This window comes from Cervus elaphus, chromosome 33, assembly GCF_910594005.1.
Source record: "Cervus elaphus chromosome 33, mCerEla1.1, whole genome shotgun sequence".
Lineage (NCBI taxonomy): Eukaryota > Metazoa > Chordata > Mammalia > Artiodactyla > Cervidae > Cervus > Cervus elaphus.
The window spans coordinates 46,371,944-46,398,198 of record NC_057847.1 but is presented as its reverse complement, the minus strand read 5'-3'; the positions used below and the strand labels follow the sequence as shown (position 1 = coordinate 46,398,198).

The 26,255-nt window shown below is 45.0% G+C and overlaps 1 protein-coding gene and 1 non-coding gene across 3 annotated transcripts in view; one reads left to right on the top strand and one right to left on the bottom strand.

Annotated features, from left to right (window-relative positions):
- CACNB4 (calcium voltage-gated channel auxiliary subunit beta 4) overlaps positions 1-26,255 on the bottom strand; it is a 268,657-nt gene that overhangs the window by 169,784 nt on the left and 72,618 nt on the right. The gene's annotated exons all lie outside the window — the stretch shown is intronic.
- On the top strand, positions 773-844 carry TRNAC-GCA. Its single transcript has one exon. It is a non-coding gene; the product is annotated as a tRNA-Cys (tRNA).

Genomic DNA, 26,255 nt, shown 5'->3' with positions numbered 1-26,255 from the left:
CTCCTTGTTGCAGTGCATAGGTTTCTCGTCGTGGCGGCTTTTCTTGTTGTGAATCATGGGCTCGAGTGTCAGGGGCTTCAGTAAGTGTGACGCGTGGGCCCAGTAGTTGCAGTTCTGGAGCTCTAGAGCCCAGGCTCAGTATTTGTGGCACTCGGGCTTAGTTGCTCTTCAATATGTGGGATCTTCCTAGACTGGGGATCTAACCCGTGTCTCCTGCATTAGCAGGCGGATTCTTTACCACTGAGCCATCAGAGACGCCCAGCAATATTTTTACAGTGAAGATTTATTTTGGGGGGGGCTTCTCCCTCCTCTCCTTGCTTAAAAAACAAACACCACACAAAAATGATGGCATTTTGTGATTCAACAAATTAGAAATATTTTTTAAAGGAAGATAATTTTTAAAGTATCAAATAATATGGAACTAATAGAAATCAAAGATCTATTTGTTTGGCTTTTTCTCTGCACAATAAATACTGCCAAGGTTACACAGTGACTATGGTCTAAATACACATCTGCAGTAGAAGATTTTGCAGACGCTTACACAAAGCAAAATGTTTATTAATGGGATCTATTCATTTGAATAAGAATTCTCTGCAATCAACATATACAGTAATTAGCTGTGGTCTTGGTCAGGTTAATTAACCTCTCTGAGCCTTGGTTTATTCATCCATTATCTATCAAATATAATTAACAATGTCTACCTTACAGCACTATTAATTATATTTGATAGATAATGGGTGTACAAACCAATGTCTTCCTTACAGCATAGGTCTCCCGGGTGGCTCAGACGGTAAAGCATCTGCCTGCAATGCAGGAGACCTGGGTTCAATCCCTGGGTCGGGAAGATACTCTGGAGAAGGAAATGGCAACTCAATCCATCCCATGGATGGAGGAGCCTGGCAGGCTACAGTCCATGGGGTTGCAAAGAGTCAGACACAACTGAGCGACTAACACAAACACATACCTTAAAGCACACACGGGGTTCATAAAAGAATTAAATGTAATCATATGATAAAGTGTGATCCAAATGTATGGTATGGCTATTATTATTCTTACCAAATAAATATAGCAGCATCAAAATGAGGTTGCTGCCCTTCTATGTGGTATTGGTGATGACTCAGGACTCAAACGAAGGAAACATCTGTAGTTACACATAGTAAAGAGGGAGTGCTAATGTCAACAGTATTCCTATTGGAAGCAAACCAGTATTTGCATTTTATGTGTTTAGCAGAAATTCTCCATTTGAATTAACAAAAGTTCTTGAGAGCACCAATTATTATGTTCCATATTTTAAAAACACGTCCTATTAATGAACATAACAAAGCATGCTTTCCATTTTTGTGAAAATGAATTTCCATCTCCAGGACCCACATGAAATATGATGTTCTTCCTGATACCAACATTTCTTCCTATAATTTAAAGACAGCTAAATTATTTGGCTTTATTATCTGGATTTTTTTCAAAGAGTTCTGCAGCTGTTCTCATAACTTAGCCCCATTTTTTTCAAAATAGTTCCTGATATATCTGTTAGATTCTAACCCCCAAAGATAGGAGATATGTTTCAGTAAAAACTTTACATCTTTTTCCCTGCAGTTTTTTCCCTTCTCTGCTCTATTTTTGTATGAGCATCATGTTTGAGAGAACCTGCTCCTCATCTTCCTGCCTCAGTGATGTAACTCATCAGTCTGCTGGCTTTGTTTAGATAGAAATACAGAAGTCTCGAGAAGTTCATAGGAGAGAAGGAAGACTTCAGAATTAGTTGGAAGATGCTGGGGTCGAGGAAGAAGGATTTTTTTACAACTCTGACTTGCTCAATCTTGGCACGTCCTTGTATGCACAGCGCAGTAGAACCCGTACACTGCACAAGTGAAGTGAAGTGAAGTGGCCCAGTCGTGTCCGACTCTTTGCGACCCCATGCACTGTAGCCTACCAGGATCCTCAGTCCATGGGATTTTCCAGGCAAGAATACTGGAGTGGGTTGCCATTTCCTTCTCCAGGGGATCTTCCCGACCCAGGGATCAAACCCGGGCCTTCCGCGTTGTAGGCAGACGCTTTACCGTCTGAGCTACCAGGGAAGCCCCACACACTGCACAACTCGGTTCTAAATCAGCAGCGGCCAGGTTCCCTGTAAGAAAGCCCGGTGCCCCTTGCTCCGTCCTTTGTTTCCCTCCGATTGAGCCCAGGGCACATTTCTCTCATATCCTTCATCACCCACTGCCCCCGGGAGGCCCCGGACTCCCCCTCATTCCCTTTCCAGATCCTTCTCTTATTCACCAGCAGCCTGTGTCCTGCCCTCTGTGTAGGCGTTTGTCTGGGCAAGCACTGTGCTGCAGACGGTGTCCAGCAAGAATGTGTCCCGGGTTAATCAAACCTAGAAAAAAACCACAACTCAGACTGTCCGTGTCTGTCCATCTGTCTGTCTGTCTCTCCCTCTCACACACACACACACACACACACACACACACACACACACACAGACACACACACACATACAGAGACATACCCTAACAACATAACCAACCTCCACCCTCAGCAAGTCCTGCCCCCTGCCCTCCGTGGAGCTGGCAGTCGGCAGAGGGGAACCAACTTATGAAACGACAACGGCACTTCTGTTTCCCTATGGTTATAAAGCAGACGGGGATCTGACAGCGCCAGCTAGCCTGGCAGGACCGAGAACGGGAAGGAGGGAGACCGAGGTGCTGGGGCAACCAGTCATGTCGGCATCTGCAACAGGAAAGACCGGAAGTTCCAGTGTTCCTGCAGACTTCTGTTTTCTTCAAGGTGGAGTCACAAGGTTCCCCGACTCTTTTTTAGGGAGCACTGGGTGGTGACATCTAGTGGCCCCTACTTAAATTACCTTTGGATTCTGATGCCAAGAAAAAAAAAAAAATGCTACGTGGCTCTCAGAAAACGGAAGAGTTAATCAGAAGTGCTGCGGCAACAACCACCAAGTCCTGGATTTCTGTCACAGTCGCCTGGGGCAGGGTCTGCCTCGCTCTGCATCTGCGCCGCCTCATCTGGAAGCAGGGACAGTATCGGCCCTGAGCTCAAGGGCTGTGAGGAGGGCTGACAGAGATCATGTGGCCATGCGTCCAGAAAACGCTGGACATATCGTGAGTGTCCAACTAGCTCTGCGTTATTTTAACTGGTAGAATGTGTTTTTTTCAAATTTGTAACATAATCATTGGTGCTACTAAATTGGTTAGCTACACTAGTCTTTGTCATACATTAAACGTATTTTTAAGTACTTAGTGAAACTGCATCCATTTCTACCCACAATCTCCTAGTACTGTTGAGACAGCCAGGAAGATGCGTATGAGGTATCAGGTCCTACAAGCCCTCAACATCACCCTTCATAAATTCAGGGATGTGGGGACCTCACCCTGAGCAGTTCAGTATTATCTATGCCTGCCTGAAACCCCTACAGTGGCCCACGTGCTCCGGGTTTATGTGTGAGATGTTGTCTTACGTGAGATGAGCTCTATTCACTTTGCCACAGTCCACACCTGTCACCTGGCACTGAGCCACTTTACTTCTCCTCTTTTTAAAAATGTAGTTTATCCAAGTATAGTTGATTTCCAGCATTGTGTTCATTTCTTCTGTACAGGAAAGCGATTATTATACACAGGTACACATTCTTTTTCATATTCTTTTCCATTATGGTTTATCACAGGATAGTGAATATGATTTCCTGCGCTATACAGTAGGACGTTGTTGTTTATCCACTCTCTATATAACAGTTTCATCTGCTAATCCCAAACTCCCAATCCATCCCTCCCCGCTATTCTTTTTCCTTGGCAACCACAGGCTGTCCTCTATGCCCGCCTTTTTCTGTTTCATAAAGTTCCTTTGTGTCATAATTTAGATTCCACATATAAATGATCATCATATTTGTCTTTCTCTGACTTAACTTCACTTGGTGTGAAAATCTCTAGGTCCATCCATGGTGCTGCAATTGGCATCACTTCATTCATTTTATGCTGAATCGTATTCCATTGTGTGTGTGTATGTGTATGTGTGTGTTCAATCGTATTCCATTGTGTGTGTGTATGTGTGTGTGTGTGTTCAATCGTATTCCATTGTGTGTGTGTATGTGTGTGTGTGTGTTCACACATTCTATATTTGTTCACCTGTCAACGAACATTTAGGTTGCTTCCATGTCTTGATTATTCTAAGTGGTGCTGCTATGAACACTGGGATGCATGTATCTTTTGGAATTAGAGTTTTCTCCAGATAAATGCCCTGGTTCACTTTTCTCATTTATGTTGCCTGCTGGCTTTGAAAACACTTGAGTTTGATACTCCTTGTTTACACACTACAAGACAAAGTCCCTATATCTTATTCTGGAATTGAAGGCTTTTCACAGTCTGCCTTTCTAGCCATGCTTTATTCACATGGCACAGTCATGCCAGCTGAACAGCTGTTCTCATCTAGTCCCTGTGTCTTTCCTGAGCCAGTTCCCACTGTCTGTCTAGAATGCCCCCCAAGCCCTTGCCAGTAAAGCCTGTTTCTCCTCCAAAGCCCACCTTTAATTTCAGACACCTCCGGCACTTCTCCCTGACTGTTACAGCCTGTAGTAATCATCTCCCTTTCTTGGTTCTGTCATCAGTGGATTGGGCTAATACGCTTCATAGGGTGGTGGTTGGAGGCTAAATGAGTTAATAAGCTCCTTGTACCTGGCATGTCATATGTGGTCCATAAGAGAAGCCTTACTATTATCATCTTATCCTTCTCACCTGATAACTCTACTTCCTGTTGTACTTTTTAGGCATGTGTCTTTTAAAACCATTTAAAAATTATAGTGAAATAGGCGTTTATCATTTTAGTGGCATCAATTACATTCACACTGCTGTGCAACCATTACCACCACCCACCTCCAGAACTTCATCTTCCAAAACTAAATCTCTGTACCCATTGAACACTAAATTCCCATTCCCTCCTCCCCCTAAGCCTTGGCCACCACCATTCTACTTTGTCTCTGAATTTGACTGCTCTAGGAACCTCGTGTGAATGGAATCATACAATATTTGTCCTCTTGTGACTGGGCTTATTTCACTTAACTTGGTGGCTCAGTGGCAGAGAATCCGCCTGCCAATGCAGGAGACGTGAGTTTGATCCCTGAGTTGGGAAGATCCCCTGGAGAAGGAAATGGCTAGTCACTCCAATATTCTTGCCTGGGAAATCCCACGGACAGAGGAGTCTGGAGGGCCCCAGTCCACGGGGTCACAAAGAGTCGGACACGACGGAGCATGCACACACACAATGCTCTCTATATGTCAGAATTTATAAGGCTGAATAGTGTTCCATTGTACATATATACCAGATTTTGTTTATCCATTCAACTATTAATAAACATGAGTTGCTTTCAACTTTTGCGAATAATGTGAACGTGAATCATGAATAATAATGCTCCAATGAACATGGGTATGTAAATATCTGTTCAAGTCCTTGTTTTCCTTTTTAATTTATTTTATTCAAATATAGTTGACTTATAAAGTTGTGTTAATTTCTGCCATACAGCAAAGTGATAGTCATACACACAACACACACATATATTGTTTTTCATATTCTTTTCCACCATGGTTTATCACAGGATATTGAATATTCTTCCCTGTGCTATATACTTTGTTGTTTATCCATCCTATATATAATAGTTTGCCTCTGCTAATCCCAAACTCAAGTCCTTGTTTTCAAATTTTGGGGGTATATACCCAGAAGTAGAATTGCTAAATCATATGATAATTCTATGTTTAGTTTTTTGAGAACCCACTGTATCATTTTCCACAGAAGACACACCATTTTCCATTCCCACTAGCAATGCACAGAGCTTTGATTTCTCCACACCCTTCCCAATATTGTTCTTTTCTGCTTTTTTGAAATAATGGCCATCTTAATGGTGTGAAGCATTTGCCATTTACTGTCTTAATTTGCATTTCACGCTTTATTTTTCACCCTTTGGTTTGTTCAATCTTTTTTCCCCCTAATAGAATCACAAACTTCTTTTTTTTAATTTATCTGCTTTTTAATTGAAGGATAATTGCTTTACAGAATTGTGTTGGCTTCTGCCAAACATCAACATGAATCAGCCATAGGCATATATATGTTCCCTCCCTCTAGAAACTTCCTCCCACCTCCCTCCCCATCCCACCCCACTAGGTTGTCACAGAGCCCTGGCTTGAGTTCCCTGAGTCATATAGCAAATTCACACTGGCTACCTATTTTACATATGGTAATGTAAGTTTCCATGTTACTGTCTCCATACATCCCACCCTCTCCTGCCTCCCCCTTCACCATGTCCATAAGTCTGTTCTCTATGTCTGTGTCTCCACTCATCAAGACCATTTCTCTAGATTCCACATATATGTGTTAGTATACAACATTTGTTTTACTCTTTCTGACTTACTTCACTCATCACAAATTCTTGATGACAGAAACGGTCGTAGACAATTTACGTATCCTTCCCTCACCCTCCATCCCAGGGCCCTACCTCCCACCGGCACCTAGTATGGAGCTCTGGACAAGTTTGGGGTCTTGATCCTCCAAGTGTGGGATCAACTCCTCACCTGGGAGCTTGTTAAAAATGCAGACTCTCAGGCCCTGCCCTGGAACTAGTGAACCAGAATCTGCATTTTAACAAGATCTCCAAGGGATCTGCTAGCACATTGATTGCCAGGTGACACGAGGATGGGAGAGGCAGTTTACTTCATTCTGTTGTTAGGTTCAGTTACTTTGTCTCATAAGTGTGAGGCTGTCACGGCTAATGCCATGACAGGCACCCTAGATTAAGAGTAGGCCTGGTCTCCCGGGGTAACATAATTATCAGGCCTCCTGGAGCTAGCCAATCAACATATGCCTAGCAAGAAAAAAGGGAACCTATCAGGGGAAAGCTGAAAGCCCCACGTTGGGCCAACAAAAATTGCCTTGCAACTGTGTAACCAATCCGCTTGTGCCAACTACCCGCTGTGTAACCAATTCGCTTGCGCCAACTACCTGCTGCTTTTTTGACCTAATAAATACCCGAGAGAACTGGGGCTCGGGGCCTTTTCGTCCTCACACACTTGGTGAGGGCGGGAGGCCCTGGCTCGAGTCAGTAATAAATTCCACTATTGCAAGTTGTATTGTTTCGAGGAGTCTTCTTTCCCGACTGGGGACTCGGACTACGGGCAGAACATTTGGGGGCTCATCCGGGATCCCTTGACCGGGGAAGAACGCTCTTTAGAACAAAGGGGAAAAAGGACAGGTAATAGCACCGGTGCTCAGGCAGGTCTGAAAAAGTCCAGTGTAAATCCGGGGTCCTGCTGTGAAGCAGGAAGGTATCTGGTGCAGGAAGCCCAGTGTAAATCCGAGGCCCTGCTAAAAGGCAGGAAGGTGTCTGGCATGAGGGAAAGCTTTCCATGAGGGAACGGATTGGCCGTTCCAGCTGGCGTGAGGCCGAGGCCAGCGAGCATGCTGGAAGGCAGCCAGCTCTGCGGGAAGGAGACCTCCTCTCCTAAGCCCGGATCTGGGGAACAGTGGACACCATTCGGTAAGGTGACCCTTGTTCCAGAGGATAGGGAAACTCAGGGGGTCCCGCCCCCCCAGTTCTGTGTTGTCGGCCGATGTGTGTCTGTCTCTGTCTATGTGTTTTTCTATGCCCTTTCGCATCTGTATAACTGCCGGCATTGTCTCCTGTCTCGTTGTTCTCTGGTGTGTTGTTGTCTACTTCCTCCTATAAAGCCTTGGAGCCTCATTTCTGTTTCTGAGAGTTTCAGTGACCAGGCAGACAGTTGTCGGGGCAACTGACGAGTCCCGGCCAGGGCTACTCCCTGGTGGATTCTGAAGGCCTCCCAACAAGTCAGCCCCAGTAACGGGAGCCTGAGAGGGTGAAACTCTTTTCTTTTTTCTCGTATTCTAAACCAAGAATCTGGCCAAACAAAACCCATCTGTGTGGGCACGGGACAGGCACTTAAGAGCCGATAGGGCGCCTGCCACTGAAAGACTCCCATGAAAGGATAAGGGGGTCATGGAACGGGCTAGAAACCCTTAGGGTGCCCACCCCCAACAAGAAAACTTCCGTGCAACGACTAAGGCACTCAAATAGTTCCACGAAGCATACCACAAGCCCAACCTCCTGGCCGCCATCACTCCTGATAGGATTTTTTGGTGGTAATTCTCGGTGACTTTCTTCTGACTCTTGCTATGGGGCAAGGAGAATCCACCCCACTCTCTCTCATGACTGATCATTTCTCAGATGTCAGGGCTAGAGCGTATGATCTGTCGCTACTGGTTACAAAGAGCAAATTACTAACCTTTTGCTCTGCAGAGTGGCCCACCTTCCAAGTTGGATGGCCTCCAGAGGGAACTTTTCAACCTTCTATTATTCGGGCGGTGAAAGAGAAAGTTATGGCTCCTGATCCCTGGGGCCACCCGAGCCAAGTCCCATATGTTATGGTCTGGCAAGATCTAGTAGAAGATCCGCCCGAATGGTTAAAACCTTTTGTTCACAAACTCCTTGATTCTCCTAATGTACGGGCCCTGGTTATGGAAACTCCCACTCCCCCAGAGGAAGCCGAGAAGAATAAGGGCCCAAAACCGGTCTTGCAAGAATCCTCGTACCGGAACCTGATTGACTTGGAGACGGAAATTAGGCCCCCGCCATATGCCCCTCCTCTGTTGCAGGTTCCCCCGGGGGGAAGAGCCCCCCCTGATGAATCAGAAGGGACAAGGGAACCCCGACCCCGGAGAAGGAATAGAGGAAACAGGGGTGAGCAGGATCATGGGGGCCCAGAGTTACCTTCATCTACTGTACAGGCACTCCCCATCTGGGTGGGACCAGCTAACCTGGACGGAGAGTGAACCTATCAGTACTGGCCCTTTTCCACGAGTGATCTGTATAATTGGAAAACCCAAAATCCTCCTTTTTCAGAGAAACCCCAAGTCCTCATTGACCTCTTAGATTCCATTTTGTTCACTCATAACCCCACCTGGGATGATTGCCAGCAGCTGTTGCAGGTGCTCTTCACCACGGAAGAATGGGAGCGAATCCTGGCAGAGGCGCGGAAACGGGTCCTGGGGATCGACGGGAGACCAACCGCCCAGCCTCATCTCGTGGACGAGGGGTTTCCTCTGTTGCAGCCTAACTGGGATTTTGAGCGAGTGAAAGGTAGGGAGCATCTCCGAGTGTACCGCCAGACTCTAATGGCTGGCCTGCGGGCCACAGCTAGGAAGCCGACAAATTTGGCAAAGGTAAATTTAGTAAGGCAAGAGCCCACTGAGAGCCCGGCAGCCTTCCTAGAGAGGCTGATGGAAGCTTTCAGGCAATATACACCTATGGACCCCCAGGCTGAGGAGTCACGCGCTGCAGTTCTGTTAGCGTTTGTAAATCAGGAGGAAATTACAAAAGATAGAGGGATTGCGAGAACAGACAATACATAGAGCGAGGGAAAACCGGAAAAACCAGAGGGAGCTAGCCCAGATTCTTTTTGCGGGGATAAAAGCCGGAACAGAATTGAGGGAAACTCGAGACCCCTGGACGGGAGAAAAAGAGAAACCAAAAAGGCAGGCCCTAAAGAAAGATCAGTGCGCCTACTGCAAAGAACAGGGGCACTGGAAAAATGAGTGCCCTAAGAGGGACCCGAGGAGAGGAACGACCCAGAGAGAGAAAATCTCCCCTAGAACTCGAGTTCTATATGCAGGGGAAAACAGTGACTGGGGGAGTCAAGACTCAGTACCCCTCCCCGAGTCCTGGGTAACCATACATGTGGAGGGGAAACCCGTTGGCTTCATGGTAGATACTGGTGCCCAACACTCTGTTTTAAATAAAAAACTGGGACCAATGTCTAAGAGAACCAGCTTGGTGCAAGGAGCCACAGGGACAAAAAGATATTATTGGACCACAGAATGAAAAGTAGATCTGGGGACCCACCAGGTGTCCCATTCGTTTTTGGTGATACCAGAATGCCCAGCCCCTCTACTTGGAAGAGACTTGTTGACTCAGATTCATTTTGGCCGATGGCATTCCCTGTGGATATGTTGGATAATTGCAGTCATGAGGAACTGGAAAATTCTGCTGAAGATTACATGTTAGATCTGAGGTGTGGGGACCCTGAAAATCCGGAATGTTTTCCTATTAGCCTGTCAAATGTAGGCTTTGTACCTCTCTATGGTGGAGATCAGACCCAGAAAGTTCTTGCTCTTTTTGCACCTGAGGACTCACTCACAGCTGTGGCACTTTACCTTGCTGATCAGTGGTGGGCTATTGATGATATTGTGAAAACATCTGTCCCTTCTAGAGAGGGGCTTAAGCAGGTGAGAACTCTTGGGGAGAGAGTGGTTAAAGCAGGAAATGGAGAGAAATGAGATCCCATTCCTGTGTCACAGACTGATTATGCTAAGATTCTGTGGAAGAAAGGAGAGGCCATTGGGTTTTCCTACAGAGCTGGGAGAATGACAGTCATGGATGGACTTGGACAGCCGATACATGTCTTGTCTCTAGCTTTAAGAGATGAATACAGACTTTTTGTGCCTAAGCCCTCAGAGGTTATAGCACCAGATATACAACCGTGGGTTCACAAATACCCATTGGCATGGGCAGAAACAGCAGGAATGGGACTGGCTAAACAGAGACATCTGGTCGTCATCGAACTAAAAGCCGAGGCGACTCCTGTGAGGGTGAGGCAATACCCTATGAGCCAGGAGGCTCGGCGGGGGATCACTCCCCACATTCGATGGCTCATGGATGCCGGAATTCTCAAGCGGTGCCAATCACCTTGGAACACCCCCTTACTACCGGTGAAGAAGCCAGGGAGTACAGATTACAGACCTGTCCAGGACCTACGAAAAGTCAACAAGCGGGTGAGTGACATACACCCTACTGTCCCCAACCCGTATACCCTCCTGAGCAGTCTGCTGCCTGAGTACACTTGGTACACTGTGTCGGACTTAAAAGATGCTTTTTTCAGCCTACCCCTGGTGGCCCAGAGCCAGGAAATATTTGCCTTTGAGTGGCTGAGGGGGAAGGCCAACGGGTAGTACAACTAACTTGGACCCGCCTCCCACAAGGGTTCAAAAACTCCCCTACCTTGTTTAATGAGGCTTTGAGTGAGGACCTCTATGAATATCAGACTCGCCACCCAGAGGTCATCCTGCTGCAATATGTGGATGACCTTATGTTGGCTGGAACCACAGAGGAGGCATGCAGCCGTGCCACCGGTGACCTCTTACAGACTCTAGGCACCTTGGGATATTGTGCTAGCGCAAAGAAGGTGCAAATATCTCGGCAAGAGGTCACCTATTTGGGGTATAAGATCAGGCAGGGGCAAAGGTGGCTAACTCAGGCCATGAAGGAAACAATATTGCTGATACCAGAGCCCAAGAGCCCCCGCCAGGTGAGAGAGTTTTTGGGGACTGTTGGATATTGTAGACTGTGGATCATGGGATTTGCTGAGAAGGCCCGGCCCTTATATGAGGGAAGTAAAGAGACCCCAAACTGGACTTGGAGTGAGCCAATGAAACAGGCTTTCCAGACACTCAGACAGGCCCTACTAGAAGCGGCCAGCCGGGACTACGCTGCCCCCATATTAGCCGTGGGACTTCCACCTCCTGGTATGGGGACTCTGCCGCCAGTCCCCGACAACTCCCTCCCTGACCTCGTTTGGATCAACGAGGATACCACCCTCCAGAAGGATGACAAAGATGGATGGTACCGAGATCAAAACAACAACCTGATATTGCCTGCCATCCTGGGTCATCACCTATGTGAACACCTGCACACAACTATATACTTGGGGAAAAAAAAAAAAAGACTTTGACACTTCTCCAGACGGCCTGCCTGAGGTTCCCTCGACAAAATGCAACTGTACGAGAGATAATCCAGGCTTGCAAAGCATGCCAGCTGATGAGGACAGGGAAAAAGCAGCACACGGGAACGAGGTACCGAGGGGAAGAGCCAGGGCAACACTGGGAGATAGATTTCACTGAGGTAAGGCCAGGCAAGTACAGGTATCGCTATCTGTTGGTTCTGGTAGATACCTTCTCAGGGTGGGTGGAAGCCTTCCCCGCTAAGGGAGAGACAACAGTGGTTGCTAAAAAGATCTTAGAAGAGATAGTGCCTAGGTACGGGCTGCCAGTGACTATGGGCTCTGATAACGGACCTGCCTTTGTGAGCCAGAATGTACAAGGGCTGGCCCAAGCTCTGGGGACAAAATGGAAGTTACATTGTGAATATAATCCCCAGAGCTCAGGACAGGTTGAGAGAATGAATCGGACCCTAAAAGAAACTTTGACAAAGTTGGCAATAGAGACTGGCGGGGACTGGGTGACCCTCCTTCCCTTCGCGCTCTTTCGAGCACGTAACACCCCTTATAAGCTGAATCTTACCCCTTTTGAGATTCTGTATAGAAGACCCCCTCCTGTGTGTCCTATATTCGAGGGAAAATGCCTACCACCCCCTACCTTGGGACAATTTCAGCAAACACTGATGGCATTAAGTAAGGTGCACAGCCATGTTTGAAAATTGATTCGAGAGATACACAAGGGTCCAAGCAAGGGGACCATCCCCTCACATAATATTGGCCCGGGTGACTGGGTTTGGGTAAAATGACACCAATCTAAAGCATTAGAACCTAGATAAAAAGGCCCTTATGTTGTTCTCCTTACCACTCCTACTGCTGTTAAGGTCAACGGGATCGGGCCCTAGGTTCACTGCAATCACGTGCGGCAAGCCACCCCGGAAGAACAGGAGAAGGCGCAAGCAGAATGGGAGGCAAGACCTCACCCATCAAATCCTTTGAAACTGAAACTCGTACAACGTGAGCCCTCTTAACCCTCCTGCTGATAACAGTTTTCATCGGCCCAGGAGCAACCAGCCACAACCCCCATCAGCCGGCTAACCTGACTTGGGTGATCTACAATCCTGAGACTGGAGAAGTGCTTAATTCGAGCTCCAACGTGGCCCCAAAGGGACATGGTGGCCAGTACTGACCTTTGATTTGTGCGTGCTGGCGGCTGACGGTAATGGGTTTGGTCCCCACCAACTGACCAAGTTCTTTGCCCACAGCTCTTTCGGTCTGTTCACCCGTAACTGTGAGTGAAAAGGCCCACAGTACTACGAACAGGTGCCTGTCTATGTCTGCCCGGGGGGGAGGAAAGGATCGGAACCAAATTGAAAAATGTGGGAAATTGACTCTTTTTATTGCACCGCTTGGGGTTGCGAAACCACGGAAACAGTCCATTTCGCACCTCCAAGAATCCTTGAGCTCCTTGGCTGAAGTAGTGTTACAGAATAAGAGAGGTTTAGATTTGTTGTTTCTGCAACAAAGAGGATTATGTGCAACACTGGGAGAAGAATGCTGTTTCTATATCGACCATTCAGGGGTGGTACAAAAATCTCTCCAGAAAGTAGGAGAGGGACTAGCCCAGCGGAAGAGAGAACGAGAAGCCCAACAAGGCTGGTTTGAATCTTGGTTTCAGCACTCCCCCTGGTTGACCACTTTGATTTCCACCCTCCTGGGTCCACTCATAATATTAATATTGTTACTGACCTTTGGTCCATGCATTTTAAACCGTCTGGTCTCATTTATTAGGGAGCGCCTAAATACCATCCAAATTATGGTATTGAGACAACAATATCAGTCAATTTCACAGGGTGAAGAGAAAGATTCCTCTACAAAAGTACAAAGACAGGGGGGAAATGTGAGGCTGTCACGGCTAACGCCATGACAGGCACCCTAGATTAAGAGTAGGCCTGGTTTCCCGGGGTAACATAATTATCAGGCCTCCTGGAGCTAGCCAATCAACATATGCCTAGCAAGAAAAAAGGGAACCTATCAGGGGAAAGCTGAAAGCCCCACGTTGGGCCAACAAAAATTGCCTTGCAACTGTGTAACCAATCCGCTTGTGCCAACTACCCGCTGTGTAACCAATTCACTTGCACCAACTACCTGCTGCTTTTTTGACCTAATAAATACCCGAGAGAACTGGGGCTCGGGGCCTTTCGTCCTCACACACTTGGTGAGGGCGGGAGGCCCTGGCTCGAGTCAGTAATAAATTCCCCTATTGCAAGTTGCATTGTTTCGAGGAGTCTTCTTTCCCGACCGGGGACTCGGACTTCGGGCAGAACAATAAGTGCTCCATAAATGTTTGTTGATTGAAGGATTAATAAGTAAAATTAACAGCCTTGTTAACACCCACCATCAGGCATTTATCAAAAACGTGGAAAAGCATCTCTTGAAAAGTAGCTCAAAGCAGGTTGAAAAAACAGGGCAGGGAGAACTGTCATAGCCAAGAGGAGCCTAAAGAGACATGACTCAATGGCATGTGATGTCCTGGATGGGATCCTGGGACAGAAAAAGAACATTAGGCAAAACTAAGAAATCGGTGTAGAATGTGGACTTTAGTTCATAATAATGTATGAACATTGGATCATTCGGGCTTCCCAGGTGACTCAGTGGTAAAGAATCCGCCAGCCAATGCAGGAGATGCAAGTTCAATCCCTGGCTTGGGAAAATCCCCTGGACAAGGAAACAGCAATCCAGGTATTCTTGCTTGGAGAATCCCATGGACAAAGGAGCCTGGGGACTACAGTCCATGAGGATGCAAAGAGTCAGACATGCCTGAGCATGCACACATGCATGCATTGGATCATTCATTGTGACAGAGGTACCCTAGTAATGGAAGATGTTAACAGGGGAATATGGGAACTCTCTGTACTACCTTCACGATTTTTCTGTAAACCTAAAACTCCTCCTAACATAAAAAGTTTATTTTAAAAGGGGAGCCAGAGAATAGGCAGAACGTCCAAATGACAATTGGCTGCAGATGTGCAGGAAGTAACATCTGCATCTTTAATTTCCTGCTGCGGAAAGGACTGGTACGTGCAGGACCTCGTATAAGCGAAGTGACACCTCTGTGGCACTAAGGAAAGATGGTCAGCATCTGGCTGTCCCAGAATCTGACATCAGGCCAGCCTCCCTCTGCTGGGCTGGGGACAGGCCTCTGCTATCTAACAGGTGAGTCATCTTTCTCCTTGAGAGGGGCCATCTGCTAAAAGGGCAACAAAAACCTGGGGTTAAGGACACAAGACACTCTGATAACTATTCTAGCACTGTCTTATCTGCCTTTCCTGCGTTGAAATGTACTGTCTCGAGATTAAAATTGAAGTTATATCAGTTCTTAGAGGAAAGTATTGATATTGGGTCAAGTGCCATGGGGAGCTAAGTTTTACCAACAGGTGACTAAGTTCAGCTGCTGCTGTAAACTCTTTACATAAGCTCCTTCTCTTTAAGTGGGATGACTGCTTTCTCTCCTAGCTCCTCTGTAATATATATACATATACATATGTATGTATTCCCTCCCTTAAGCCTCTCTCCCCCATCCCACCCCAACACAACACTGTAAAGCCATTATCCTCCAATTAAAAAAAAATATTGACCTTAGGGAAGTAAGCACCATTGGAATAAATCTGTACTAAGACAATTAGTATAATTAGTAATAGTAAAGATTACCACTAGCATTTCTTCTTTCCACTGTACTTTAGATATAGAGCCACGTGCTTTATGTGTATCATCATTCACTCTACAGACCTATGATGCAGGTGCTGTTATTACCTCCATGGGCTACTTATTATACATTTTCAACAGGACAGGAAAGACTGGTTTAGCAAAGCACATGAGGAAGAGTTTGGGACTTGAGATCATTTCAGTGTGGCTTTGAAATGGTGACATAGGAGTCATACGTCTACCAGTCAGGGTGGCATAGGAATCATATGTCTACCAAAAAGCAGATGTAATATAATCATGAATTAATAAAAGTATAATCAACATACTTCAATTAAAAGTGAAAAACTACACTTCAATTTAAAAATAAAAACAAAAGAACAATACCCAGAAAATGGAAAACCAAACATTTCCTGACACAAGAGCTTACATGTACCCTGATATTAGATACTTGGAGCATGTCACCCCTTTTTTGCTCATGACACTGCTTGTATTAGGAATTATTGTCTGCATTTTACAAGAGGAATAAACTTGAGACTCCGGGATTAGAAAAATGATGCCCGAGTCACACAGCTCACAAGTGGTAGAGCTGGATTCTGAGCCCAGGTGTGTCTGATGGCCAAGCCTGTGCTCCTTCCATCGGGAACATACTGCCCAGCCCAGGACAGCACTGGCCCAGCCACAGCTAGAGTCCCACATCCACTCCAGGCCTGGCACCAAAAAGGACCCAAAGGGACGCAGACCAAGCGCAGCAACCAGAGGGAGGGGAGATTAAACCCATTTCCTGTGAGAAACGGTGAGAGAATGAACTTGGTCCCATGACAAGATGATGCAGGAAGATGTAATTGTTCCCCCACATATGTGCAGGCCTCCAGTGGAAAAAAGGGACAGACATTCTGGGTAATCACAGGAAGCAGACTGAAAGCTAAAGAAGGCAAGAACTATAAAGTATTATGCAGGTTTGATATAATGAAGAATACAGAGGGAGAATTAGTCCTGTAGAAGAATTATTCCACTCATGGGGCAGCTGAGGGCTGCATCTGCACAGATGAGAGAGCACAAATGATTAGCAGGAACAGGGATCTAGAATTTCAGATAAACGTTAAGATCCTTGCTAACCCAGAAACTCAAGACTCAGCTATCCTAATCCAGACTTTTACTATATAGCCCACTTAAATAGAATATATACAGACCACATAAGGATCACAAATTTTCAAAAGATCAAACTATCGAATATATGTGTGTGCACATGCGTGCTAAGTAGCTTCAGGCATGTCAGATTCTGTGTGACCCCATGGACTGTAGCACACCAGGCTCCTCTGTCCATGGGATTCTCCAGGCAAGAATACTGGAGTAGGTTTCCATGTCCTTCTCCAGGGATCTTCCCGACCCAGGGATCAAACCTACGTCTCTTATGTCTCTTGCATTGGCAGGATAGAATATGTGTGATTCACACCAAACATATTGAAGTCTTTGCTAGAATTTGAAGGAAGGACATTATTATGAATATTAAATGTTCTCAAGCAGTAGGTACACAGAAATTTCAGTGAGAGAAAATACTAGGTCACAAAAAATGAGCATCTGAGGGGTGTCTTCAGGTACGGTGAGGGTTGGGGGGTGGCTTCAGCATATGTCCCGTCGGGCCTCTGCACTGGAATTCCTGGGGTCCACATAGCAGAGAAGTCCTGAAGAGGGAACCGGGAGGAAGCTATACCAAGCACCATGCCGCTTAGAAAAGTATGTCCTGTGCAGAGAAGTCCTCTTTGAACCTCTTCATGCCACCATCACCAAGGAGTCAGTGAGACTGCGGGAGATGTCTTAAAATCACAAGGCCCTGGTACCTCTGCAGTAAGAAGGCTCCCCCTCCTGGACACGTCAGGAGACTGGTTGGTTCTTTGCTTCAGCAGAATGGAACCTTTTGCCGATTTCCAGACTCCACGCCATAGGATGGAAGCTTCTAGTCTGCTGGATCAGTATGTCTCTTCTGTTTGTCTTCCCATCTGCTCTGTAGGTAAGTTCACTAGCTAAGCAAATCAGGTTTTCCAAAATAGTTAGAAAAACCCTGATGCTACCCTTTGAGATACTGGGATGCGGTGACCACCACTGATTCTTTCATGTGGTTAGCGACCCTGAAGCATCAATTGCAGTTCACCTACCCAAAGAAACAAGCAAAAAAAAAGAAAAAAGAAACAAGCAGATGGATGGCAGACCACTTAAGCTGTCTCCTGAAGCAACATCACACAAAAGAAATGGTTCAGCTATAAAGTCACACACAATCAGTTGTTAATGTCCATGCCCACTCCCATGACTCAGATGGTGTCCCTCAGTTGTTCAACAGCTCAGGAATATGTATGAACAACACCCCACGGCACAAAAATGTCTTTCCTGGCCCAGTATAGGTCTCTTTCTAGAGCTTTCTTCTTTCTGATGGTTTGGGTGCAACCTAAACAATCATAATTCCAAATCAATATAGAAAAACTACCAGTAGAAAAATATCTTGCTGGCTATTTTCATTTCTTAGAGGTCCTGTGCCTCAGAGAACCAATTATAAAAACATTTATGCAGTCACTGGGTGCCAGTATCAGAAATTAAAATGTTTAATTTAATTTAATTATCCAAAGTACCATTAATCAAAAGGACAAAAACAAATGGAAGAGAAAGCACTTTAACCCAAGGCTGAACACTCTGCTATCTTGTACAGAGAGCTCATTTGTCAAAACCATGAGACCAAATCTCCCAATTCCAGAAAAAACTGGTGCTAAGAGACCTGGTTTTAGTGCCCATGGCTACAAGGATTTTAGTTAGTCACAAAATCTTCTAGGACTGTTTCACAAAGCTCAAAAAAGCCATAATGTTAAATACCAGTACTCCCCAACACTAATACCCCTAAAAAAAAAATCTGTCATCTCCGAATTTTTATATCCCTGCTGTGATAGCCCTCATTATCACAGGGAATGGCTTCCTCGATGGCTCAGTGGGTAAAGAATCCACCTGCAATGAAAGAGATAGAGGAGACTCAGGTTTGATCCCTGAGTCAGGAAGATGCCTTGGAGAAGGAAGTGGCAACCCACTCCAGTATTCTTGCCTGGGAAATTCCATGGACAGAGGAGCCTAATAGGCTACAGTCCAAAGGGTCACAAAGAGCTAGACATGACTGAGTGACTTAGCACACATACACATCACAGGGAATATCCTATTAACTGCTTTGTGGGGCAGTTACAGTCTCCAATCTGTGGATTCAGACCCAGACATGAGATTTGCTATGAACAATGAACTGTGAGCAGAAATGTGTGTCACTTCTGGAGAGAAGCTTTAAGAGTCAGTAAATCGCTTCACTGGGATGTCTGTTCACTCTACCTCAGGGCCAGCAATGTTCCAGATAAGACCTGTTCCATCAACCCAGGTCTCAGAGGGCAGATGGCAGGAGAGGAGATAGAGCAAACCTGCAATAAGCAGGAAGCACAAGTGAGAAACAAATTTGTGTGGTCATGAGTCACTGAGACTTTTGGGTGTGCTTGTTATCGTGGAAAACCTAGCCTATCCTCACCACTAAACCTGCCATTACCAAGTCAGTCGGTATCTGGAAAACACTTGCTCTTCGTGATCACAAGCTCCAGTTTTGGAACCGTTTCAGGCAGATATATGCTAAAATATGTCTTTGACAAAAATCAGGCATTTACTCAGACGCTTTTTCTTTAAGCTGTCACTAAAAATAGGTTGACTTGCTAACCTGGGAATCCTCTAACAGTTGCTCTCTCTCACACTGATTACTACAGTATTAGTCAGAAAAGTCAAAAATACATAGTGCATCTGTTATGAGCAACAAAGTGAAACATTAGCTATTCATAGCAAAATGAGCACTTTAAGGAGGTTTGAGACTCTCATTCAGAGATACAGAAAAAAAAAACAACCATGTAGGAATGCAGTAGTACAACAACATTAAAATTATTAATGGCAAGATAAGTAAAAAAAAAGTTCCATTTAGAAAATGCTTTGCATAAACTATATATTCCATAACTACAGGAGGAATGAAACTGGCTTTTTCTACTCTGAAGAGGCTTCTAAGAGCCTATTTTGAATTCAGGTTGCTGTGGAAACCAGTAGAATTCTGGAAGGGATTCCATCGTAACTGCTGCATAACTTAATGCATGTAGAAGAGCCCTATCTCACTGGTTCAACTTAAAACAAAGCCATGACTCTGGTTTGAAACACTAATGAGTCTCTGAATTTGAGGCTTAAAATATCTATAAAACAATTAAGGCTGTGACAGTGATACTCCTTCAAACTTACATATTTTGCTTTCAAAGAGGTAGAAGCAACTGTCAACGTGACCATGACTTACAGCTGAACCATCTGAAGCCAAGTCACGATGGGTCATTCATGGAACCAGGCGGACAAGCCTGTGTATGTGTGCTTAGGTATGAGGGTGTTTGGGGAGGATATTTTTATTGTATAACAGCAATCACTGTGCTTTGGACAAACCACAAAAGCCACTATACAAAAATATGATTAGTCATAGCCAACATTTATTGTATGATATTTTTAATTGTTTACATATTCATGCAACAATCTTACGCAGTAGGTACTATTATCATCTCCATTTTATAGAAGGGGAAGCTGAACCATGGTGAGTTTACACGAGTTGCCCAACATCATGTAGTAGTTAGAGGTAAAACTGGGCAGTCTGGCTCCAGAATTTTTAACCACTAGGCTTTCTGCCTCCCTGAGTGGAAATTTGCAACTACAAATACAAGACAAGTCGAGCTCAGATTGGGCTTCCCAGGTGGCACAGCGGTAAAGAATTTGCCTGCCAATGCAGGAGACATAAGAGAAGTGAGTTCGATTCCTGGGATTGGGAAGATTTCTTGGAATAGCAAATGGCTACCCACTCCAGTATTCTTGCCTGGAAAATCCCACAGACAGAGGAGCCTAGTGGGCTACCATCCATGGGGTTGCAAAGACTCGGACACGACTGAGCATTGTTCTGATTAAGAACACGGGCACAGCACCCACTCCAATGGTCCTCAAGCTCTAGAGTATACAAAGAGCTGGGGCTGTTTAGTGAAGATGGACATTTTTAGGCCCTCCATGAAGAAATTCTGGTTGAACGTGTCGGGAGTGAGACCAATGCACCTGCATTTTTACAGCACCCCTAGTGATTCTGAAGCAGGTGTCCTGCAGACCACACTGAGGAAAATACTGACCTACCTAAACTCAGCTGATGAACAGTTGCAGACAGAGGAAGCCACTTCACCTAGGCAAAGGAAAGCTAAGCAACAGAAGACGGCCTTTAAAAAACCCTTTGAGGACAGAAAAGCAGAACATAAAAGTCTTAAAACAACAAGGCTCTTGTACTTTATTCCTTAGAATTTTCCTTGAGCCTTTGATCAGAGTGTATTCTTCTAATTTTGCACACAATTCTAAGAAGTACAGTTATCTAGCTTTCAAGAACACAGAGATGAGAAGCAAAAATAAAAGAGGAAATAAGGCAGAAACACTGACAGCAAGGGATCAAGGCAGGTAGAAAGTGAGAGAGAAGGCAGGAGAAAAGAGGAGTTTAAAATTATATTCAGGGACTTGCCTGGAGGTCCGCTGGACTGTAGCTCAACAGGCTCCTCTGCCTATGGAATTTTTCAGGCAAGAATACTGGAGTGGGTTGCCATTTCCTTCTCAAGGGGATCTTCCCAACTCAGGGATCAAACCTGCATCTCCTGCGACTTCTGCATTGGCAGGCAGATTCTTTACCACAAGTGCCACCTGGGATGCCCAGAGGTCCACTGGTTAAGACTCTGTCTTCCAATGCAAGGGGTGTGGGTTCGATCCTTGGTCAGTAAGCCAAGATCCCACATGCCTCATGCCCAAAATACCAAAACATAAAACGTAAACAATATTCTAATAAATTCAACAAAGACTTTAAAAATGGTCCTCATCAAAAAAAACTTTAAAAAAAATTCATTAAAAAAAAAAATACAGGCATTCATACTTCCCTAGTGGTGCAGTGGATAAGAATCTGCCTGCCAATACAGGGGACATGGGTTCGACCCTGGTCCCGGAAGACCCCACATGCCACAGAGCAACTAAGCACGTGTATCACAGCTACTGAGCCCATGCTCTAGAGCTTGCAAGCCACAACTACCAAGCCTGTGCACCACGACTACTGAAGCCCTTGTGCCTAGAGCCTTGCTCCACAACAAGAGAAGCCACTGAGATGAGAAGCTACACCCTGCCCCTGCTCACCACAACTAGACAAACCCCTTACAAAGCAACAAGGACCCAGTGCAGCAAAAAAAAATAAATAAACAAAGATTTTTTTAAAAATACAGACATTCAAAGCAGTACCAAGGCCTGGGAGCATAAGTGCTGAGATCCTAAGCCCTCTATGCATCTGGAGGAAGGACAGGTTAAAAAAAATATTCCTGATGTTGGACCATCCAAAAACAAAAAGGAAGGAAATTTAATGATTTATTTATTCTATATACTCTCTTCAAAGGATGATGATATCAAATATTTGGAGAAACTTTCCATTTAGAACAGCTGAAACTATTAAAACAAGGATTTGGAAAAGCCGGCAGGTGACCATTCTCTCCCGTGGGCTGAGTGTGAGAAGTGACCATTCTCCTGTGGGAGAAGTGTAAGGCAGTTTATGGGTGGAGGTGGGTGAAGTCAGGGGAGAAAAGGGTAGTTAGTGGCCAGGATCTAGGTCTGGGGAGGAGGATAAGCACACCATAACGTGACTTGTCCCCTGCTGTCTGAAAAGTGTATGTTGCATTGACAGTGATACAATGACAGACTTTCATGTTGAACAAAGACCAATATTACATTAGTGCTTGCACTCAGGGTATTTTTTTACTAGAATGTAGCTGGAAAAGAACACTTTCTGAGCTGGCAATTTTTCAACCAGACTCCTTTTCACGCAGTAAAACTGGATGACAGAAGTTATTTCAGGTCATTACTGGTTCTCTCTATGCCTTGGGAATATCATTTTACAAAACATGAATCTTTTCAATCCCATTTCTACTCCTGATGAGCCATTAGAATTTACTCCAAAACTTCAATGTGGGACTGTCCTGGTGGTTCAAGGGTTCAGACTCCATGTTTCCACTGCAAAACATGGGTTTGATCTCTGATCAGGAAATTTAAGATCCTGCATGCCACATGGTGTGGCCAAAAACAAAAAGTCCAACACGTATGTGTATATGACAAGGTGAAAGTCACTTAGTCATGTCTGACTCTTTGAGACCACACGGACTATACAGTCCATGGAATTCTCCAGGCCAGAATACTGGAGTGGGTGGCCTTTCCCTTCTCCAGGGGATCTTCCCAACCCAGGTATCAAACCCAGGTCCCCCAGACTGCAGGCAGATTCTCAACCAGCTGAGCCACCAAGCAAGCCCAAGAACAAAAAAGTTCAATGCATATGTATATATAACACGGTGAAAGTCACTCAGTCATGTCTGACTCTTTGAGACTGCATGGACTATACAGTCCATGGAATTCTCCAGGCCAGAATACTGGAGTGGGTAACCTATCCCTTCTCCAGCGGATCTTCCAACCCAGGAATTGAACCAGGGTCTCCTGCATTGTAGGTGGATTCTTTTCCAGCTGTAAATGACAAAAGAGATAGAAAAATGAAGATAAATCATTACTCTCAGGTTTTGAGTTCCTGGTATCTAGCAGCCAGGGCAAACACAGTCCCTCTGTACATGTTTAACAGGTGAATGAGTAGATGGGTAACTGGAAGGATGAATGGATGACTAGATGAATAAATCAAAAGCTTTTCTGATAATACAGAAGATGGTATCTCCCCAGCAAAGGAATATTAGGAATAACAATTCAAAGAGGTCGAAACAACAAGTAGACTGAATATAGTCAGATGACCACCAAACATATACCTGTGTGCATGCATGCCTACGTACTTATGCAAAGGAATAAGAATGGAGGTGTTAGTTTTCAGTAGCTTTCTCCCTCTTTTCTCTGACTATTCTGCACATGCAGTCACTATGTGACAGGCAGGAGGACCTTGCCACGGAAATATGGGCTGCATAAGCAACACACATGACTGGCCAAAGAAGCAGGAGGGTCCATAGCCGGGGAGGCAGCAGGAAAGGTAAAGAAGGCCCAGGCAGTGGGTGAAACCTTAAAACTCAGAAAAGTGTCACTATGCTTCTATTTGTTTCCAATGCAAGTTTTTCCATCCTGCAGCCTGCGATACTGACTCATGTCCATCCCCAAGTCAAAGTCTCTAGAGCTTAGAGAGCCTGGTGCTGTTTACAAGGAGCCCTTCCCATTTGGAAAAAGAGCCTTCTCCAACTGGGAGGTTTCTAGCAGTGTCCATGTGAGATGCCAGGGACATGACAGGTTAACTGAGAGAGAGTGTCAGGAGTTTCCATGGCTATCTGCATTTTGGTGAAGTGAAGATGGACGCTGGCATTCTTTTCCTGACCCTCCTAGGGTATCGCCTATTTGGGGCTGACAGGTAGGAACTGGTCAGCACTCAGGAACAGAAAGAGAGAGCTATACTGACAAGTTAATAGAAGCAGAGACATGACCATAACTTCCAGTGTTACAAGTATTTCGGTTGCCTCTGGGAAAATTCCTCTTGGTTCCAAAGGCAAGGAGAAAACACAGTGCTTCTCTTTATATAGAACAGTGAAGAAAAGGTTAAGCCATGATACATACACTGTACTATAGAAAACAGAAGCTTGCCCAACAGGTCTAACTAAAGAGCAATACTGAAACAGCTATTTAAAAAGTTATTATACTACAGAACCCACCTAAGACATCCTACAGTACAATCCAATGAACACTAGGGACCCTGAAACCCAGGGAAACACCCTCTCCAGGAAACCCAGGTGTTTAGAAGAATAATAAAAGAAGCCAACAAAGGTCCATCTAGTCAAAGCTATGGTTTTTCCACTGGTCATGTATGGATGTGAGAGTTGGACTATAAAGAAAGCTGAGCACCAAAGAATTGATGCTTTTGAACTGTGGTGTTGGAGAAGACTCTTGAAGTTCCCTCGGACTGCAAGGAGATCCAACCAGTCCATCCTAAAGGAGATCAGTCCTGAATATTCATTGGATGGGCTGATACTGAAGTTGAAACTGCAATACTTTGGCCATCTGATGCGAAGAACTGACTCCTTGGAAAAGACCCTGATGCTGGGAAAGATTGAAGGCAGGAGGAGAAGGGGACATCAGAAGATGAGATGGTTGGATGGCAACACCGACTCAATGGACATGAGTTTGAGTAAACTCCGGGAGTGGCGAGGGACAGGGAGGCATGGCGTACTGCAGTCCGTGGGGTTACAAAGAGTTGGGTATGACTGAGCGACTGAACTGAACTGAAAAGAAGCCAATTAACACCCATTGAACAGTATTCTAGCAGGCACTGTGCCCACAGCTTTGTAAACATACTCTCCCATTGTATCACGAAGGCTAGTAAGAATGCAATTCAATCTCAGGTCGCTTCAGATACAGAACTAGTTTGGGAAATGTACATTCTCATACTTTTCAGCATCTGTTATGTCATAATTTTTTCTTTTACGTTTAATAAAGTTGAAAACTTGGGGGAAAACATTTTTTAAAAGTCATTATACAAATGGGATTTCGAATTCCATCTGGAAGTAAGGGTAGGAAAGTAAGAATATCAGTTAAAAGAAAAAATCATTTGGGCATGATGTGAAAAGAAAAGCAAGGTGAAAAGATGAATCTGGTGAACGAAGCAGAACTCAGTGACACAAGTCTTAGCCACTATGATGTGTGACATATAGTGACAATATCTCAACATCATACATCGCTGCTTGTTGAACAAAAGCCTTTTCAAAAGGGAAATGGTCTTGTTTAAAAGGACATTTCAAAGTGACCAATGAGCTATGATTACTTGGGTGGACAGACCATTTCGTTTTTGGCCTCTCAAAGACAATTTGCGGAAAGTAAAATTACGTGGGAGTATTCATCATATAAATAGATAAGTCTGTCCAAAGAAATGAAGGATGGAATGGGACCAGGTCAGAATTCTAGAGAGCTCTAACGACTAAGGCCAAGTAGTTAAAGAGCCACCTATGGAAACAGAACAAGCAGTCGCACTCCAGTCAAGACAGAGGAATGCCTCCAAAGTCAAAGGTGAGGAGCATCTTCACAAAGATGAACTGCTCTGAAGAGACCAAATAGCATTCTATGAAGGCTTATAAATTGGCAGTGAATTTATGATGACTTTTCAGAGAGCATTTCAGGATAGGGTGATAAGACAAGAAGCCAAATGCTCCTGTCTGAGAAGTAGATTGGAAATGAGGAAGTAAAGGCAATGAATAGAAGGCTGCTCTTCCAAGAAAAGGAAGGAGACAGAGATCCAGCGGGAGCACTAGTAGTGCAGTGGAAGTGTTTGCTTTTATTCCTGCTTTGATTTCAGAATGGGCTTCCCAGGTGCCACAGTGGCGAGGAATCTGTCTGCCAACGCAGGAGACACGGATTCCATCCCTGGGTCGGGAAGATCCTCTGAAGGGAATGGCAACCCACTCCAGTATTCCTGCCTGGAAATCCCATGGACAGAGGGGTCTGGCAGGCTACAGTCCATGGGGTCACAAAGACTCGGACACAACTCAGCGACTAAGCTCAGCACAGTACAGCATAGCTGATTCACAAAGTTGTGTTAGTTTCTGGTGAACAGAAAAGTGATTCAGTTTTATATTATATACTATATATCGTTCCCTATGCTATATCATTCCCAATATCCTACTGTGCTATACAGTAGGATATTGCTGCTTATCTATTCATTTTATATAT